The sequence below is a fragment of the Xiphophorus couchianus genome, chromosome 8 (assembly GCF_001444195.1).
Source record: "Xiphophorus couchianus chromosome 8, X_couchianus-1.0, whole genome shotgun sequence".
NCBI classification, from domain to species: Eukaryota; Metazoa; Chordata; class Actinopteri; order Cyprinodontiformes; family Poeciliidae; genus Xiphophorus; species Xiphophorus couchianus.
The window spans coordinates 1,615,629-1,636,129 of NC_040235.1; the positions used below are offsets into that span (position 1 = coordinate 1,615,629).

Sequence of the window (20,501 nt, forward strand, 5' to 3'; positions counted from 1 at the left end):
ACTGTAGCCGAGATAAACACGGGCATTGTTAGTCTTACTTTTTAGGAAAAAACAGTCACATCTTGGTTTAAAAAGATCAGTTTGAGAGGCTTATTCTCAATAAAATATCAAAATTAAAATGCAAAATTATTTATTTTTCCATTAATTTTCCTAAACACACCAGCTGGATGGTAATATTTTATACTTTTTGGGTTGTTTGGAATTTAAAAATATACATTTTATTGTCCAAGTTTATGCACAAAAACAAGAAATTTGACTTTCAGTATTTTAAGTGTAAAAGCATTAAGAAAAACCCAACAAAACATTTCAGTTTGGGCAAAGTGCAACTTAAAAACGATTTGATTTGAACTAAATGAACTCAAACAGCAACAGTAAACATTTTCTCCTGCTGCTGATCCTGTTTTCTAATCAGCTCCAGTTGTTTCTTTTCTCCAGTTTTAAATGAATAAAAATGTCCATCCGCTCGTCGTTAACCAGAATCTTTGATTCGCGGTTTTTAGTTGTTTATTTTAAAACGTCATTTTCGCCGTCGCAGAATAAGTTGCAGCACATAACCGCCTGCAAACATAAAAGCGGAGCGGACTGCATGTTCTGTTCCTTTGTGGGAAAAAATGTTGTTTTGTTTTCCTTCGTTCCAATTCTGTTTGCTAGCGTAGCGGCCATCAGCCGGTTGCCACAGCAACAGGAGGCGCGTGTGGAGGGGGGGAAAAAAAGCAGAGCGGTTTCCAGTTGTTTTTGGTGTTATTTTCACTTTGCTGTGTCATTTCTGAAAGTTCAATAAACGATAAAAACTCCACTAACTGCATAGTCCCTTTGTAAAAAGTCCAGATATTTATAACAATCATTAAAATGTGTAAAACATTTCATAAAGTCTTAAATTAAGTCTCATACGTTATGTAAAGAAAGTAAACCAATTCTCCACTTTGCTCAGAAACTAAACTGTTTATAGATTTATATCTAACTCAAAACGTTGGTAATTTTCCCAGCTGTAATTTAAGAAACATTTTATAGAAATCAGATGAGAAATAAAGTCGAACATTTTTGTGACCGATTCATTCTCATCCCTCATCGGAGCAGCTTGGTTTAATAATGGCGCCGATAACCTAGATGTAAATGAACTCAGCGTTTCGGCTGTTTTGCTGTTTTCTGGAAGTTTGTTCCAGATTGCTGGTGCACCAGATTCTTCTGATTTAAAAAATGACTGCAGTTTCTACGATGCGAGGGAAGCCGTGCTTTCAACGGGAGGGCCGTTTTGAAAAACATCCCATAAAGTTTTTATCTTAAATTTTTCTGTTATTCAGTCAGATTATTTTTTATAAAACATTAGTTGAAATAATTTATTTAACTGTTGGCTCCCGGTCAAATTCATTAAGCTGGCAGGAAATGGAAAAGTTTGACAAGAAAAACTAAATTAGGCATCTAAAAAATCCTAAAAACTGTGGGAATAAAATAAAGTTTGATGTGATTAAAATGAAATATTTAACATTTCCTTATAATAAATATTATTTTCTAGTAATAAAGCCTTATTATTATTATTATAACTCCCAGCCAGCTAAAATCAGACGTATGAGTTAGCATTTATGCTAAACTAAGTCAGGGGTGTCCAAAGTGTGGTCCGGGGGCCATTTGTGTCCCTTGAAATGATTTTGTTTGGCCCTTCACCACGACTCCAGAATGGCAAAAACAGTTGACCCAAAAAATGTCAAAATTAAAAATGTTGTTTATTGTTGAGCAAAACAACAAAACAATAATAAACATTTTTGTTTTAATTTAGTGATTTTTGTCCCCCAGTGGGAGTTTAAATCTGCCAGCACCGTCATGCTAAATGAATGTAACATTTATAGAATAGTGAATAAAAACTTTCTAAAAGTTGATGTTTCTTTGCATGTTTTGTCTTGTTAGCCGTTTAGCTTCCTGAACCTGTGACTCCTGATGGTTTCCATGGAGAATTACCTCCCAACAAACTTGTTTACTCGTTCGTTACAGGTGCAGTCATTTTTTATTTCCTTTCTGAGCCGTCCCTCTGTCCAGCTTTTTCCGCCCTCGCCGTGTAATGTCAGGTGGGGTCTGCCCCGCTGCGCCGGCGCTGATCACCGGCTCCGGGGCCGTGTGTGGGAGCTGATGTGTCATTACTGAGCTGCCAGGTGGCTGAACTGAAGCCGCGCGGCGACATCGGTGGCGGGACGCGGCCCCCTCGGCTCCAGCTATAGGTTAGCCCGCGTACTGAAGGCGTCCAGGTGTTCAGGCGCTTCGTCTAAATACAGGGAATTACGCTCTGTCACCGACGGGGAAACGTTCTCCTCTGCAGACCGCGGAGAAACTCAACTAAAGTTTTACCAAACTGATACTCTGCACCGCTGTGGGGAAGCAGTTAAACCTTACAACTGGAGAAAAATGCAAAAAACTGTTATAAAATTAAGATTTTGTTGATTTAAAGTGAAACCAACCAAAATAAAGCTGCTCTTATTGGTTATATTATTTATTTACTAGAATTATTTGGTCTAACTTCACCAGCTCTTAAAAAATAATTCATTTAAACAGAACCGACCTGGCAACATGAAGCAGACTAAAAAACCACAACTGTTTTCCCAAGTTGTTTTTTTCCAGTTTATTCCAGGCTTTTGAGTCGAGATCATTTGTCTGTGAACGTAACGGTTGGAGGTTACAGCTTAGAACCGACCCAATCCGTCCGTCTGTGTTGGTCTGATCAGATCCTGACATGACGCCACATAATTCATATCAATATCTCATAAACAGCGTTTCTCCTTAAGCTGGAGAAACCTTCAAAACGTACAAAAGTCTAGATGCTAACCAGTTTTTTCCATGCATGCGAGGCTACATCATGGTGGGGCATCGTCTCCATGGTTACCTCCTCCATAGCACAGTGTTTGATTGCGTCTCTCTAACCCTGTTTATATAAACGTTAGTCTTCTTAACTTGTAAAAAGTGTTGACTGTAAATCTGTGGTTGTACTGAAGGCTGGCGGCTGATTGACGGCTGCGATTCATCGCTGCCGAATCTTTACTTGTTAAAAGTTATAAAGTAAAATAAATGTATTTTCTCTCCTTGTCTGTCTGTGCAGCCGACGGCGCAGCATCCTGCGACCATTTTTAACTAAATAAAACTATGTTACGTTACAGATGTCTGTTTATTTGACAAGTTTTGACGTCCGCCTAGAGTTGGAGTAAAAAAAAAAAAAAGTTGCAAATTTACGGTAAAATACGGGGAGCAGTGATTGCCAGTATTTTACCGTAAATTAGAGACGTTTTTTTTTTACAATGTTGTTACATTTACTTGGTGACATTTACTTGAGGGCTGCACAGTGGCGCAGTTGGTAGCACTGTTGCCTTGCAGCAAGAAGGTCCTGGATTCGATTCCCGGCCGGGGTCTTTCTGCATGGAGTTTGCATGTTCTCCCTGTGCATGCGTGGGTTCTCTCCGGGTACTCCGGCTTCCTCCCACAGTCCAAAAACATGACTGTCAGGTCAATTGGTTTCTCTAAATTCTCCCTAGGGGTGAGTGTATGTGTGCATGGTTGTTTGTCCTGTGTGTCTCTGTGTTGCCCTGCGACAGACTGGCGACCTGTCCGGGGTGTACCCCGCCTCTCGCCCGGAACGTAGCTGGAGATAGGCACCAGCAACCCTCCCGACCCCATTAGGGACAAGGGTGAACAGAAAATGGATGGATGGATGGATGGATGGACATTTACTTGAGTAACTTTTCTTAAAGTGTACTTGAGTATTTTTACTATGCTGTACTTTTTACTTTGACTTGAGTAATTTTCTTGAGTAAAATTTCTGTATTTTCTTCCCCCTGAATGAAAAACAAACACAAAATTCACCAGACACAGAAACACACCTGCAGTTTCTGTTAAAGTTTCAGAAGTTTTTTATTGAAAAAAAAAAATTCTCTCCTTGATTTTATTTCTGTTACTTATATGAATTATTGTCATTTTTGTCTTTATATTTTGTTCCGTCTGATGATGTAATTTTTAAATATGAAATGATTGATAATTTGATCAGTTACTCAGTACTTGAGTAACGTTTTACCAAATACTTTTTTACTCTTCCTTGTGTTGGACAGATACTTTTACCTGAGTGAAAATATGTTGAAGTATTTCTACTTTAACTTGAATATGTTTGGCTGCTCTGCTCTGCATCTGTCATGGCGCCTGAGCTACGGTCTGAATAGCGTGATGTCACGTGGAAAGGGTCAACAGGTCAGAGTCGGCTGAGCGATGAACTGATTTTATGAAGCTTTTGGTTCTGCTGCGCTACAGCTAGCATAGCCTGTCATGAATGCTAAGGCTAATTAGAAACCAACTCGACTCCAGTTTGACGTTACCTGAACCAAAGGAATTTTAATAACATTTTACTTCTTATTTTTAAAAATGTATTTTTTTTGCTGCCCATAAACTCAATAATTTAGAAAAATGAGGAACAAAAAACAAACTGGTTTAGGAAAGCATAAAGGAGGAGACTCAACCAGCCAGCGTAGTGACAGAAATCAGAAAGTGATGCTGAACCGCAGGATCCTTTCACCTTTGACCTCTTCAGTGTGACAGCACCTGACCCTGCAGGGTCATTCCTCTGCCTCCATCTACAGGGAGACGGAGAAAACATGAACTTCACTTTGGAGAAACGGAAACAGTCGGTCTGTTTTACAGCGACGTGTGAGGGACAAGGAGATGTTTACGTTTAAATGATCAGAATAAAGTCATAATATTAAGAGAATAAAGATGAAATATCACCAGAAAATTTGTAAAATGACATGAAAATATAAATTTCTTACTGTCTAGTTTGTGATTCTTTGAAACACTCAGTTTTTACAATCGTTTCTAAGTCCTGCTACTGATGATAATATGATGCTGATGTGTTTAAAGATGATTTAAATAAGTTCTGTTCATAAAATTTCACCAAACTATAACTTTACAAAAAGCTCAATATTTGCTTGTTAAGTTTTTTCCTATTTTTAGTGATGCAGTTATAAAACGACTGCTTTGCTCTCCTAATATTACGATTTAACTTTTTTATTGTTGTGCCTTTTTTGATGCCGTTTTATTACTTTATTCTAGTAATATTATGACTTTTTGTTGTACAACTTTATTCTAACTTAAAGCTGATATTTAACAGCAAACTAAATATTTAGAATGGAGCTAACTGTTAATCTTGAAGCAAAATATTTAGCTTTAAACTATTTAGTTAGAACTATAACATTTATAAATGACTTATCATTTCATATCACAGGCTAAATAACCCAAATTTCAGGTAAAAATTTCTTATATCCTTCTAATAAACATCAGAAAATATCTATTATTGTAATCAAACTGTTTTTTCTCCAGGTTTTGTGTTTTGGTTGGAAGAACACTTTGCCATCACCCTAATCTTTAGCTTCTTCCAGAGATTCTCTATTTGATTCAGGTCAGTTTCAGTTAGTCACAATCAATGATTTGAACCAAATTTGCCACCTTTAAAAATCACAAAAGAACAATTTAGACTTTATTTAGATTTTTGCTGTAGATGTTAAAGACTCCATCTTGATTCCCAAAGAATTTTGGTTTTGGAGAAACAACAAATAAAAAATGAAAAGCCTGATTTTTCAAAGTGTTTACAGATGATTGTAAAACAATCAATCCATTCTGGTATAAAAAAGTCAAATATTGATAAAAAAAATAACATTTTCTGTCTCTAAACATATCCTAGATCACATTATATGATGCTATAAACGCCCCAGCAGTTGGAGCTGCAGTTTGCTTGGCAGGGTCGGTGTCGGCGCCGTACAGAGGAACTATTTTCAGTTTTCATGTTGGGTTTGTTTCTTGGCCTTCCCGACACTGCGAGCATAAAGGCGGCGTCTTTATTCCTCCGTAGAGTCAGGGAAGCAGCACGCCGCCGCGCCGCTCTCACTGCTCTTTGTGCCGCACTTTAATACTTCCATATTGTGCTGCTAATTCCGAATTTCACACCTTTTCTCTGGAAGCTACCTCTTTCTTTATCTGCCGTCTCAACCCGAAACGAGAGGAAACGTGTTAAATCCACCTCTAAGATCCTCTCAGTTCAACATTAGCAGCCGTCATCTGTCTGCTGAACAATAACACAATTTACAGCTACAACTGGAGCGCGCTTTGTTTACCGCGCAGCTAAACATTGTTCCATCAATAATGGACTCCAAACACAGAATCAGGCTTTGACTTGTAGGTAATCCTGAATGTTTTACAGGGATTTTTTCCTCCCATTTTGCTTTGTTTTATTGTCTTTGGAGCGTAATTAGGGTGTTTCCTTCATTTGTTTTAGGTTTTAGGAGGAACATGGGCGCTGTGCCTCGTGGATGTAACTCCAGATGCTTTTTTTGTCCAAGGTATTTGAGGAAGTGCTGCCCGAAATCCTCAAGACAAAGACGGCAGATATGGTGGCAAAATTATAAACCCGGAGAGAGCAGAAGATGTTAGACTGGAAACGAGAGGCGAAAGCAAACTACATCACATCGATGCTCTAAAAACATTTTTTATGACTTTTTGTTTATGGTGCCATTTCTGCTCCTCACATCAGGTTGTACTGAAATGTGAATTTTCAAAGACAAACTGGATATAAAAGACAAAAAAACTAATTATACAAACTCAACATTTTAAAATGTTTTTTTTTAATTACAGTAGCCTGTCTTCCAAGACTGAAAGGTTAATACTCCATCAGCTCACGTTAGACTTCGTGGTGGGATTACATCAAGCCTCCGTTTTTAAAAACATTTTATAATAATTCTTTGTCACATTGCCCTGTTTTCTGCTCCTCCTGTCAGATCGAACACAGAAAATCTACATTTTCTGATGCTAGACTGAAAACAAAAGGAGAAACAAATGACATGAAGTCACCGTTTCTAAAAACATTTCTAAAAACGTTTTTAAGTTTATGTTACGCTGTTTCACAAGACTGGAAATGTGAATTTTGTGTGATGTTAGACTGAAAATGAGGCGAAAAACAAATTTAAAAACATTTTTGTGAAAAGTTTATTATTATTATTGTTTTGTTGTCCTGTTCCTCAGATCAGATTAAAAACTGAAAACGTGAATTTTCCATCAGCTCACGCTAGACTTGGTGAGCAGATGGATTAAACTCAGACTTTAAAACATTTCTGAAAGCATTTCTTGTTACGTTGCCTGTTTTCTGCTCCTCAGATCGAAGCCTGAAAACGTGAATTTTCTGTGACGTTAGACGGAAACGAGGCGAAAACAAATTACATCAACTCCCTGTTTTTAAAAACATTATTTTATTTTGGTTGCCCTGTTTTCTGCTCCTCAGATCAGATGGAAGTAAAGACAGATTGACAAATTTACGGGTGTCAGAACTTGCCAAGTTGAGTCTGACCTCGACCAAAGTAAACGCCGTGCCACGAAGCGAGAAAAGAGAAGAAGAAGAAGAAGAAGAAGAAGGAGGGATGCGCTGGGAGGAGGGTACGGAGGGAGGGAGGTTTGGGCTCTAATGCCAGCCTTATGCGTCTTTTAGTCGTTTCCGCCGTCGGGGCTTGGCACCGGCGCAGCATTGTCAGCACGCCAACAAAAATCTGCAGTGGCTGCCGCATTCAGTCTGAGCCCGACACACACAGAAACACACCGTGACGCACGGTTCGCCGCCAGTCGCCGGCTTTCGCTGAACAGAAGCTTCGTGAAGGGGGAACGTCTTAAACTCGATTCCAATAAATAAATAAATTCACGTAGATGTCTCACTTACTTTTTCTGTTATTATTATTTCACATTAATGTTGTGTTTCTGACGTTGCGAACGCAGCATCGAAGCGTTTGCGGCGTTGTGCGGCGGTCCTGCTGCGCGGACGGCTCTGAGGCGCGGCCCCGGTTTGTCGCCTCCTTGTTGTTTGTGTTTGTGGGCTGATGCCAGGGTGGAGGAGGGTGGAGGAGGGTGAGGTTGGTAAAGGGGGGCAGCTTTAGATAATGAAGGTTATTTGGTAAATCGGGGAGGGGGGCCCCATTCACATCAACCAGGAGCAAATTTTGGTGCCAGAAGCTTAATTTTCATTCTGTCCGCGGCGTCCCGACCAAACAAAGAACTCTGGTTGGTTCTCCAACATCTCAACCGTTTATCTTATTTCACTTTTCATTTTGTTTTTGTTTAGCTTCAATTTGGTGATGGAAATGAGTAAAACTTGTACTGGTAGTTTATTTTTCATTGTAAAATCGTCCATGTGTCTTTAAACAGAGCAGTCAGTGTTCCTACTGCGTTTCTGTCCCTCTGACCTCCATCCACACGCATCTTTTGAAACATTGAAATTTGATTTCTACTTTAGTTTTTTTTTCTTGCTGCTGTTCTCTGGGTTGAAATTTGTTCAGTAAAACTACCAAAATCAGTGTGTGTGTAAAATTCTTAATAAAACAAGAGACACAAATGGAACAGAAACCATAACATTCATTGTATTTCATGTCTCAGCAACAATATATTCATATTCACTCATACATGCACATCTGTCCATTTTTGTTTGTTTTAATTTGTGATAAATTATAAACATTTGAACAGTTTTGATATTTTCTCAACTAGCTTAATAATGTTTTACAAATATTATTTTTCTATCTATCTCAGAAAAATGTCATATGAAAACAGTGAAAAATGAAGATTGTAACCAATATATTGTTATAAAATATGCAATCATGTTGAATTCACTCATTTGTTAATCCAGAAAAAACACCAGAAAACTTTCATCCTTGAACTAACGACTGAAACGAAGGCAGGCCAGAAATTTACTATGAAAATGTAGAAAATATTAAACAAAACAGAAATAAATGTAAAAAGTTGAAGTTTAAACACTGAACATAAAGCAGTTTAATGTTTTCTACTCTACTAAATATTAAACACAGATTCCAGAAAAAACACATTTTAAGCCATGATCCAAAAAATGGGAACATTTTGTATTTTAGAGCTTCAACAAAATGGGTTAAAGACTTTGTTCTAATATTTATTTACTCATATTGGGCTCACAAGTTCATAAATGAGTCATATTTTTAACTTTAAAGCTATTAAATATGCTGTGCATAGTTGAGTTTGATCATTTTATTGTTCTAAAATATGCAAAATAGTTAAATTCAGTGGATTTATGAATGATAATCAATCACACAAAACAAGTGGGATCTTCCAACCAAGTCCAGAAACTCACAGTGAAAGATCCCAGCAGCTTTACTGGTAGAAAGTGAATATAAAGTGCTGTTGGCTTTACTAGTTAGGTTTTATATCAGGGATGTAAATCAAATGCTCCAGTAAATGAAAGCAGAATCGACTTCATGAACAATGAAGCACAAAACAAAGCAAACGCAGCCAGGATGAAAGGTGGATATGTGGAAAATGATAATAAACAGGTCAGATCTGACAAAACAAGAACTTATTTAAGAAGGATTTTTACAAACTAGACAAATAAATTAGTATTAAAAAATAAAGCATCCTGGCTTAATTAGAACGGTTATTGGGTTTTTATTTAGATATCAGACAATAGAACATAATTCACATTATTGTTAAGCTCAAAATAGACAACTTAAACACAGACTAAAACATTTCATTTACTCTAAAGTTTAAATTTAGAGCAGATTATTTTCAGATGAATAACCTGGAGGAGCTGAAGTTTAGAAGGAAAGAAACAGAAATAAATGAGTAAATAAAAGCCTGGTTTAACGCCTTACTTGGTTTTTTTAGGTGGAAGACAATAGAGCAGAATTCACATCATTTATTAAAACACACAGTTACCTTCAAACAAACACTGGTTCATTAAACACATAAACTTAAGCAGATTAAATCATTTATTGTATAGTAAAGTATATATTATTTTTAAATAATGTAGCTGAACGTTGAACCTGAAGGCAGAAGGAAATAAACTGAGATCAGACAACAGAGCAGAATTTGACCGTTATCTGTGAACAAACACTGGTTCATTAAAAACTTAAACACAGACCCAAACATTATATTTACGTTAAAGTATGAATTTACAGCAGATGATTGTAAAGGAAGCGGAGGGATCTGCGGCTGAATGCGACGTTTTGCTGAAGGTAGAAGGCGACAGATGTGAGATGGATGCCACGTCTCTCAAGTTGTTCTCGGTGCTCGCATACATTCATCTGTTGTTTGATGTATTCAGTCGTTCCGGTGCCAAGGAATCGGTGCCTGCTGGGATTGCAGTGGGGGGGGTGGTGATGGCGGCGGCGGGCATGTCACCAGGAAGACGGTTCCTCATCGAGTATCTTCTGTTAAATTAACGGTGATCTCCCGTAAAAAACGCCGAACGCGGGACGACATGGCCGCCGTATTGAAATGCGGTCGATGCTGTTGGTGTGTGTTGGTTAGTGTGTGTGTGTGTGTGTGTGGCTACCTCTCAGACTTTGTGGAAACTTCTGGACCGGTGCCCGGTGGTGTCATGGAAACGCTTGAATCGCTCAGAATGATTCATGTCGGCTCGGTCTAACCCTCCCCCAACACTCTGCATCAGGAGGAAGTTTAACCCTTCTCCTCTCCTCTCATCCCTGCCATCCTCATCAAATTGAACTATTAGTCATATATTTTATTAAAATGGACTCATTTTATGGGTGTCAAAGAATATCATTTCTTCCGAGTGCTTCCTCTCACACAGAGAAAAGACTTAATGATTCATCTAAACTCAGGGGGAAAATGGAGCTCAGGCATTTACTACTCGAACAACAATCTTGTTGTTTTCTTCCTTTGGCATCTGACAAATCTGAAACCAATCCAGAAGCCGATCGCTGGCAAACGTGACGGACGCAGTCAATCACCGCAGAGGAGAAAGGCAGAAGAATATGGCAGGTCTGGCTGGAAAAACACCTGCATCAGGAAAACACAAGAACATTCAAATCAAGGCAGAATTCAAATTAAACCAAACAATTTAAGTGAATCCAGAAACTTCTGAAACAATACAGCTGGTCAACGTTAAGAGCATTCTGCGTTACTATGAAAATTTAACAAATGAAAAACAATGCAGGAGACACTTCAGAAACAAAGCTACAGACTGAAACTTGGTGTTTATTGTTACTAAAATGTGGAAAACTTGTGCTTTAAATGAACTTTTATCTGTAAAAATTCAGCTCAGCAGTCCCAACTGTCTGCACGTCTTTATTTTTTCTTTAGAAAACCAGTAATTAAAAAAAGTAATTACATTTTCCATTTTAAATACAACAAAAACGTGAATTTTTCTGTTTTTATTGTCGAAACTGGATGAGTAGAAATTGTAGTTTTATTTTCTACTTTAGTTTTCATGCTGCTATATTCTGAAAGCCGCCATAACTCAAATTTCATTGGCTACGTTTGTCACCGGAAAGACCATATATGGACGTTTGTTTTGGTGCCAAGGCCACAACAGCAGCCAACAGTTTATCCTCATCCAACTAACATTTATCAGAATGTCAGATATGCGTTTATTGTACGTAAAGTCAATTATCTGTATTTTTCATGTTAAAAATAGTGTGTACTGAAGAAACGGCGCCCCCTACAGTCACAGAATGCAATAAATGCAGAACGATGTTCCTGTCCAGAAATATCAAACTTTTTTTCTGCCATTTTTTAACATTTAACACAAGCTTTCAAATTAAATTGTATTTTAAAAGGATAAAGCACAATAGTAGAGTAACTTTGCTTTTGTTTTCATTACAAGTTTATGAACAATGATCAAAGTGCCAAAACTTGGAACAAATGCACAAGTTAAGAAATTGATTAAAAAAGATAAACCTTTGGATTTATAGTTTGGCAAATAGAAACAACCCTGTTGTTCCTGGAAGAGCCACAGACGTGTTGGTTATTGGTTTTTGAACCCATAGAAAAACACATGCAGTCCTGAGAGTTACTGATATTTATAGCTTCACATATGTATGCTTTTAACAAACTCATCATTGAATGCAGAGCAGTGACACGTTGTAAGGATTCTCCATAAGGAATCCAGATGCTCTCTGTTGGCCCAATCCAGTGAAATTAAATTAAAACAATGTTTATATGGAAAATAAAAAGATAAGGGGCGTTCATTTTCCCCAGGTCAAATTTAATCCAACAGATCAAGCCATCAAAACCCACATGTACCTGTTTTATTACAATACATATAAAAAGAATGAAGGAGGTTCTCTGCTGGCTGGCGGACCTGCTGGGTTTTAAAGGTTTCTGCTGTTGGATCAACAGAAATCCACCGTCTACTCGCTCGGCTTTGTGTTCCTGCTGACCTTTTGTCAGTTTAGCACCTGCCAATGAACCAGATAATTAAAAAACTCCAAAGGAAATGTTAAATAATTTCACTGACCTTTTAAACTTGGCATAATTTCAGGCAAAAATAAGAAAAACAACTTCTGTTAAACTAATCACCAGTCTGTGTCTTCAGTTCAAGTTGAGGTTTCTAATCCTGTAATCTTAGATATTATATTACAAAGTATATATTAAACCAGCTTGTATTGTTTTTTGATAGGTTTTGTTCCTGTCACAACAGTGTAAACAGTGAAGCCCAACAGTGTCATCAATAAAGCCCAGAAAACTCTTGCTAATAACACCAAGCTAGCTAAACTCAGTTACCTCGTTGTAGAAAAGTAACTGATGTTCTTTATGCAACTTTACAAGTTGGACAAGTTTGGAAGTTGTTCCATTTCTGATTGTGATTCTCTACTTGCATGTTTTGCATGTTCCACTTAGTTTTTTGTTGCGTACTTTGTAGTTTATGTTGCTTGTTTATTTAAAATTTGGTTAATTTGATTGTCAAAGTCAAGCTAGCATAACTGATCTACTTCCCTTTCCCTCACAATATTTATAATTAAAACTTTTTCCTGACTTTATCTAGTCATCATCGTGTTGACAAAGCACTGCGTCCCTTTTTCTTTTAGATGTCATGCATTCATGTCAGATTTAGGCCGTTATATTGACAGTTTGACTGCTAAAACCAATGCTAGTCATTGTTAGCTAGCAGCTTTTTGACGGCAGGATCTCACATTGCAATGTGTCTGTAGTTCCAGATAAAGTTTTTCCCCATTAATTACAGTTTTTGTTTATTTCAGTTAAAAATGTTTTCTCCATTTCAGTTTTTGTTATTTTATTAGTTTTAGTTAACAGTAACAACCTTGGTTGGACTGAGAAATGTTTTTCCACCTACATCCTGTGAGCAGGATCTTCTTATGACCACAATGTTTCCAGTCAATCTGACATAAATCAGCTCCAGTTTTAATGTAAGATTATATTGCTGGAATTTGGAAAAGCATCCAAACTTGACCCAATCCAGAGTTAATTTGGTCTGTTAGGAAGCGGTGTCATGATATCTAATAGCCCAGCTGAGCTTCCTGCTTCCTGTTAGCGCTCAGCTTGTAATGGAGCTGATTTGTGTTTCCTCTGTCTCTCTGCGCTGTGGATTAGCAGGGATTTGGTCCTCCTGGCTCACCGACTTCTCTATGGGCTTTATATAGCAGAGTGGCTTGGAAAAAGCCCCTCCTCCTGGTTGGGTATCTGCGGCCCGCTCGCTGGCCGACTGGGCCGCTTCGTCTCTTAGTCACCCGTCATTGAGCCTCTTTGGGCCGCCTGTCTGGGGAGAATGTCATTTGGGGTTAGCAGGGGAAATGCCAATCTTTAAAGTTTGGCTTTTGAGAATTTATGGAGTCTAATGTTTTCCGTTTGGGATTTTGAGGCTTTCTCTTAAATTCCCAAAGTCACCCAGGTCATTTCTATTAACGGAAATCATTGGATCATAATGTTTGGTATTTGTTTAATGCTTAGCGTTCTATACAACTTGTAAGATTTAAACACATTTTAAATAAACAACAACGTCACTCTTTTTATTTTAAAGGACGTTGCATTAAATCCAGGATTAGTGTAGCCGTAGCAAGTTGGACTCATCCTTAAAGACCAGAATGATTGTAGACGTTGATGACACAACGTCAGAGTTTTGAATAAATTTATGGTCCAGTTTGAGGTGATTTCTCAGGCAGAGTGACCTTCATATTTATGATTTCTATTTCCTAAAGAAAGCTTAATTTAGACTGTGAGAATTGATTTCTATATGTTTCAAATCCGTTTCTGCCCTCAGAATAGATTCTTGTTGTCTTAAGTGTTGCTGATTGTGCTGAAATCAAACCTGATCCGCCATTTTCTGCTCAACATGGCAGCATGTTGTGTGTCCAGACAAAAAGAAGTTGTTCCAAAATTATAACGTGTATTTAAAACAAACTTGGAAGTTTCTTCTAATTTAGAAAAATACTTTGTTTTCTTTCTGGGTCTGTCACTCTCATGATTTTATTTACAAGGTTTAGTTCACTTACATGAAGTGCAATGTGAAAGCAAACCGCACTAAAGGAAAAGTCCACTTTGAGTCCAGACCAAACAAAACCACTTCCTTCATCTGAATCAATCTGAATAATCCTGAGAGGTTAATCATTTTAGTTTTAACTTTGGTTCAGTTTGAGATTCAATAAAACAAAAATGTACAACATCATCAAACTGCTTTTGTTTAAAACTGATGATTATTCAAGCTGCTGCTGATAAAACGTGGCATTTTAATTATTAATTTGAGTAATTTGTAACATTTACTGATTTTCACCAACAAAATCCACATTAAGGTGTAAAATGTAATATGATGAAAGACACATTACATTAAATATAATTTCAGTTTTCAGGTTTTTATAGTGGAGAATTTTAAAAAATATAATATATTATTATTCTGTTAGTATTATCTAACAAACATAACAGGCTTGACTAGAAAATTGAAACCACCCAGTTAAGTTTTTCCTGTAATGGAGAACAAGTGTGGCGACCAGCAACAGGTGGGGGAGGGGCAGTGATACAGATGAGGAAGGCTACTTATGGTTTCTGTGACCTTTAATTTGAAATTCTTTAATCTGTGAAAACTCTGACAGGAAGTTGTTGTGGTAACCTTTGACCCCGGTATCTGCTCTGGGAAATCTGAAACTTAAATAAGAAAAATGCTCAGTTAATGTCAACATGGCTTCCGTTGTGTACATAGAGCAGAATGAATCAAAACATTTTAATTTAAATCTTATTTTAAAATCTGGTTTTTCATTTGTGCAGACAGAAATATTTGGATCTCCTGAGAAACGGAAACTAATTTACAGAGTAATAATTAAGGTTATCCAGTATCTGTTATTTTTTCAATGGCTCTCTGAAAACTAATATTCCACTTTAAAACCATTCAATTAAGATATGCTGTGTATAGATTTTTTTGCTGATTTCTCTCCATGAAGTAATTCATTTTTGAGGTAATAATTTTTCTCTGAAGGTAGAAAGCACGTATATTTTTCAGAAATATGTTCCCCGTCCAGAGGACGGGCGATCTGTGGCTGACCGCTCGGTTCCTGCCCCCTCTCCGCTTTTTAATGCCGTTCTTTCTTCAGCAGCCAAATTAAAATACCGAGCATTTTTGTTTGTGTGCGCGGCCCGAGGAGACGATGGACGGTGAAAATAAAGAGCCGTGGCTGAATTTATTTCAAAGATCTTGATTTAAAAATGTTTTGATAAAATTTAAAAGCTCCTTTTGTAGATTTAGTGGATTTTCTCTTTAACTGAGGATTTTATTTTGTTTTCATGTAAATTTCTTTTAAATGTTTAGAAAATGATGTATTTATTTGATGATGACAGACGATGACAGAATCAAACAGAAACAAATGAAAGTAGAGATGATTTCCTGAGTGAGTGTGAGCTGACAGCGTCGCTACGTTGACTCTTCGTGTAAAAGAGGCTCTTTCTGTCTCTGCTTCCAGGACCACAAAGAAAACAAAAAAAATCTTCTCAAATGAAATAAAAACAATAAAAAAACATGAACATATTTTTATAGAATCCCAAACGGATCAGTTCTGCAGTATATCTCCTGCTTTAGACGATGTGTTTATGGATGCGGTTTCCCCATGGGTGTTTTCGCCGCCTGCACATGTGTACTCCAGGTATTTTTACATAAACGCAGCGCTGCTCGCTGCTTGGCGATGGGGTATTTTTATTTAAGGCTGCTGTGCCAGACGGAATGAAGCTGCTGCCAGAACCCCCACAGCCCAGCGACTTGCAGCTCCATGCTGGACCCAGGCCTCCACTTCCACTCTAACACCAGTTCAGACGTCCGTTTTAAACGGTTTTTATTGTCTTCACAGTCAGGTGTTAAGTTATTTTTTGATTTTTTTGTTGTATTTTTTTTTTAATTTGCAACATTTACAATAAAATCTCTTTCAAGGTATGACAATATAAATTTTCAGTACCAGAAATATTGCTTTTTTTTTATCTAACATGATTTATTACAACTAAATGTAGATATTTTTACACTTTTAATAGTTTTGGTTCATATGAACCAAAACTTTGGTTGTGTATATATATATATATATATTTTTTTTTTTAATGTAAAAATCTATTTTAATGAAATAGATTTTTTTTTTACACTTTTAGCTGCTTTGGTACATTTTAATGAAACAGAAAATATATATAGAGAGAGAAATATATATCTATATATTTTATATATACATCACTCTAACATGATCTATTTCAATTAAATAAATATATTTTTTAAATTTTTGCTGCTTTGTTTAATTTTTTTGGACACAACCGTTGGGGGACTGTTGGCTCCGGGTTTTTTTGGTAAACGTACTCCAACGTTGCTGCGTGTTGGTGTGTGTGTGTGTGTGTGTGTGTGTGTGTGTGTGTGTGTGTGTGAACGGAGGAGCTCCAGTAAGGTATAAATATAAATACGTAGTGTATTCTACATATTTACATGTGTGTGAGAGGGAAAGCGCACATCTGTGGCGGTAATTTCCTGTACTTTGTGTGTGTGGGGGTGTCTTTGTGTACGTGCCAAACTGGTCCAGCTGGCATCGGTTGTAGCTGAATCCGAGGCCTGTGTATTGGACACACACACACACACACACCCACACACACACACACACACGGTCGACCACATTCCTATTCTATACGCCTGTAATTATCAACCTCTTCTGCATCGACTACCATGTTGGCATGCATTCAGCGCTGGTCTATACACGCCTGATTCCAGCCCTGCAACACGCTTCATCCATTTCATCCGCACCGACAGCAGAACGTAATTACACACTAACTGCGGTTTGATATTTAGACTGGCTGCAGATTTAAGGTTTTTTTTTATCCAAAAAAGAAGGTCTGCGTGGTAAAAATAGTAATCGAAGCGGTCCCGCGGCTCAGAGAGGAGGGAAAGCCTGTTCAGGAGCCGCAGAGGAAATTAGCTTTGTTGTCTACACACAACGGCAGCCGGTGCATTTTCTGAATTCATCAGACACCTTTTTCACAGCGACGCGTTGGTTCGGTTTGGGGTTTAAAAATAAAAGTTCCTCTCGTCACACGCTCATCAAGCTCTGGCCTGCTTCTACAGGCTCTGGACGTCTGATTTTAATCACACCAAAGATGTTCGGCGCAGTGATGAAATGGGGATCAGCTGAATGTAACGCATCTTCTGCAAAGGTTATTTCTCAATGTAATTATGTCTTTATGTTTCATCCCTGTAACAAAGACTTGACTGAGTTTAATTAAACTGAGATGCTGGAAAAAACAACAAAAGAAAAATATGGAAAAGAGAAATCAGTGTTTCCAAAGTGTGGCTCGGGGGCCATTTGTTGCCCTCACAGTGACTTTGTTCATCCTCCAACTGGGATTGAAACTTATGGGGAAATGTTTTATCATAAATGAAATCATCTACCACAGGGACTAGTACTTTTTAAAAATCAATATTAATTAAAACAAGCTCTTACATCTTGCTAAAAAATTACTTTTAAGTTAATTTTGTTTTATTTCAAGTATGCTAATATATTTGCACTAAAATACTTGGCAAGAGTCTGTATACACCCTGTGCATGCAAAATGACAATAAAGTCAGTCTAAGTCTAAGACAGAAACCCAACCCAATTTCATGATTTAAAAAAACTTAGAGCCACAAAAAAAACCACGAGACTCGATGTTTTCCAGGAGTGAAGTCCTCTGCAGTCCCACTGGGATTTGGTTCTGGTCGGGATAAAATAAGACGACCAAAACCTTCGTGAATCAACCGTTTAAATTCCATCGTTTGTCACGTGTGAGGGATCTCTGCGTTTCCCTTCTGGGCCGTTTACCTCTGCAACCGGTCCAGAACACAACGTATGAAGTTGAACCAAAAATGGCCGCCAGCAGCGATCATGTAGTGCATGTGTCAAACTCAAGGCCCGCGGGCCAAATCCGGCCCGCCGTAAAGCTTTATGATGTCCCAGAGGGACACGGAAACAGAACCTGGAAAATAACCGTCATATCCTTAAATAATATTTTATCAATCAAATAAAAGCAGTTTTCAATGGGAGGATTAGAGAAAACAAAATCTGAAATTCTGACTTTTTTCTCAGAATTTTGACTTTTGATAAAAAAAATCTTTTCTTCTTCCATAGTTTTCATATATATTCTGCCAAATTACCAATTAATAATGTAAATTACCAATTAATAATGTTCAGTATTAACTTTAAGAAGTACTCATTGACTGCAGAGGCGACTATTTATTCATATTTTAATGGCTTTAATCAATACATTTTACCACAACCGGCCCTTTAAGGACATCCATAATCTCGATATAAGTTTGACATCCTTGATTTATTGTTACTGCGTCTCTAACTCTTCTTCTCAGCTGAGGTTTGAAGGAATGTGAAACCTCAAGTGGAAAATCTGAAGCTCCTAAGTGGAGTGAAGGAAACATAACCACGTCTCAGATGTGCGTGTTCTTCGAGGGTTGGCTATTTTCTGGATTTGGTTTGTGACGGTTGCTTAGCAGACGCACTAATGAGTCTCTGAAGACAAATGTTTGTCCAGTGAGGCTCAGAGAAGAAAGAACAATGGCATTATAAATAAGAAGGCTTCAAAGTTGAAGATGCGTTTTATAGTCCTCAGTTTATTCAACAGATATACCAGAGCAGATCAGTTCAGAGGGTCCAACATGGCGTCAATGTTTGGTGCAAACCCAAAAGGAAGCGTTTGGTTCTTGTGACTGTCTTTGCTTTTTGTGTGGATCTCTGCTTTCCGGGCAGAGCAGATGTGTGTTTTTAATTTTGCTGTGAGATCAGGGAACAGAAACATGAACGCTCTGATCAGAACCGGCTTTGACTGTAATAACTTCTGAAAGCTGGTGGAACGGGATTACTGTACTCTGTTCTCATGTCGCTGGGAAAACAGACCCATTAACACACACACTGCTTCATTATTACACCTTTTTATAGGGGAAAGTTTAGATGATGATGTCTTCTCCAGAAAAATTACCTTTAAGTTTCACAAAGGCTCAGAGATTCCCAAGAAAAAACCTTTAAATTCTTGAAATATGGCCAGTATTTCAAAAAAAAGTGTTTCTCAAGTTCCAGGATGGAAAATGTCCTTTTATTTTCTGAAAAAAAAATCTTCAAGTTTGGTGAAAAGAACCTGGAATGTATTGGGACAATCTAGGAAATGGTAGAAAGTTTAGTAAATTTTAGAAATGAAGGTTTCAGAAAGTAGTACAAGTGGTTTGGTGTAAAGTCACAGAATTGGTCAAATAACTGGTGAAACAATATCTGGAAGTCAAAACTAAACATTTTATAGATAATGTTTATATAAAATGTAAACATTATCTATAAAACGTCACTCGACGTTTGGACAAGTGACGTTTAGAAACTAGTCTGTAAATTTCACACTTGTAAGTATACCTGGAAAATGACCCTGAAAAGTTTGAGAAATTAACCCATAAAGTTTGTTAGACAAACTGTGTTCCAAAAAATACCAAGTATTTATTCACCGGTTAATGCAGCCCAGTTTTAACGTGGTTCCAGAAAGTCCTGATGCTGAACGTTCTCTAAAAATAGCAAGTTCAAGGAAAGTAACTTTAGTTTCTGGTCCCTGTAAATTCTGTAAAATTAGTGTTTGAAATACAACCTATAATTCAGGAAAGCACCCTTCAAGTTTTGGAAAGTAACCCACAAGTTTGAGAAAAATCCTTCCTAAGTTCCTGCTAGCAGTCTTTAAGTTTCAGAAAGGTAATTAAGAGTTAATTTATGAGAAATAGTATCTATATTCTGGAGAGTTTCCTGTAAGTTTCAGCAAGTTTTGTGTTTGTTCTTTAAAGTACGGCTCCAGGTTACCTCATAATATAACCAGAAAGTTTCTGAAATTAATCTAGAAGTTCTAGAAAGTAATTTGTAAATTTTAGGAACGTAATCTGTAGGTTTCATGAAGATAATCGTAAAGTTTGGGGAATTTCTTTGTTCATTGATGTAAACTGTAAACCCTTGAAAGTACCATTTAATAGAAATGTACTCTGTAACGTCATTGAAGTTTGTTACAAGTCATGGAAGTAGTTTAGAATAGTCTCAGCTATTCGCGGTTCAGAATCTGTACAATTTTCTTCCAATAATTTGCAGAAAATCCGTTTATTCGCAGATCTCATCATAGATCTAAAATATTTAAAAGAAAATACAGTTTGGGGAGCCGAGATAACTTGGCTACATGCTAGTTGACACGCTACTAGCTAGCGTTTGCAAACCAGCC

General features: G+C 37.4%; 1 protein-coding gene across 6 annotated transcripts in view; it reads left to right on the plus strand.

The window, feature by feature from the left end:
* Positions 1-20,501, plus strand: part of tcf4 (transcription factor 4) — a 176,311-nt gene that overhangs the window by 59,216 nt on the left and 96,594 nt on the right. The gene's annotated exons all lie outside the window — the stretch shown is intronic.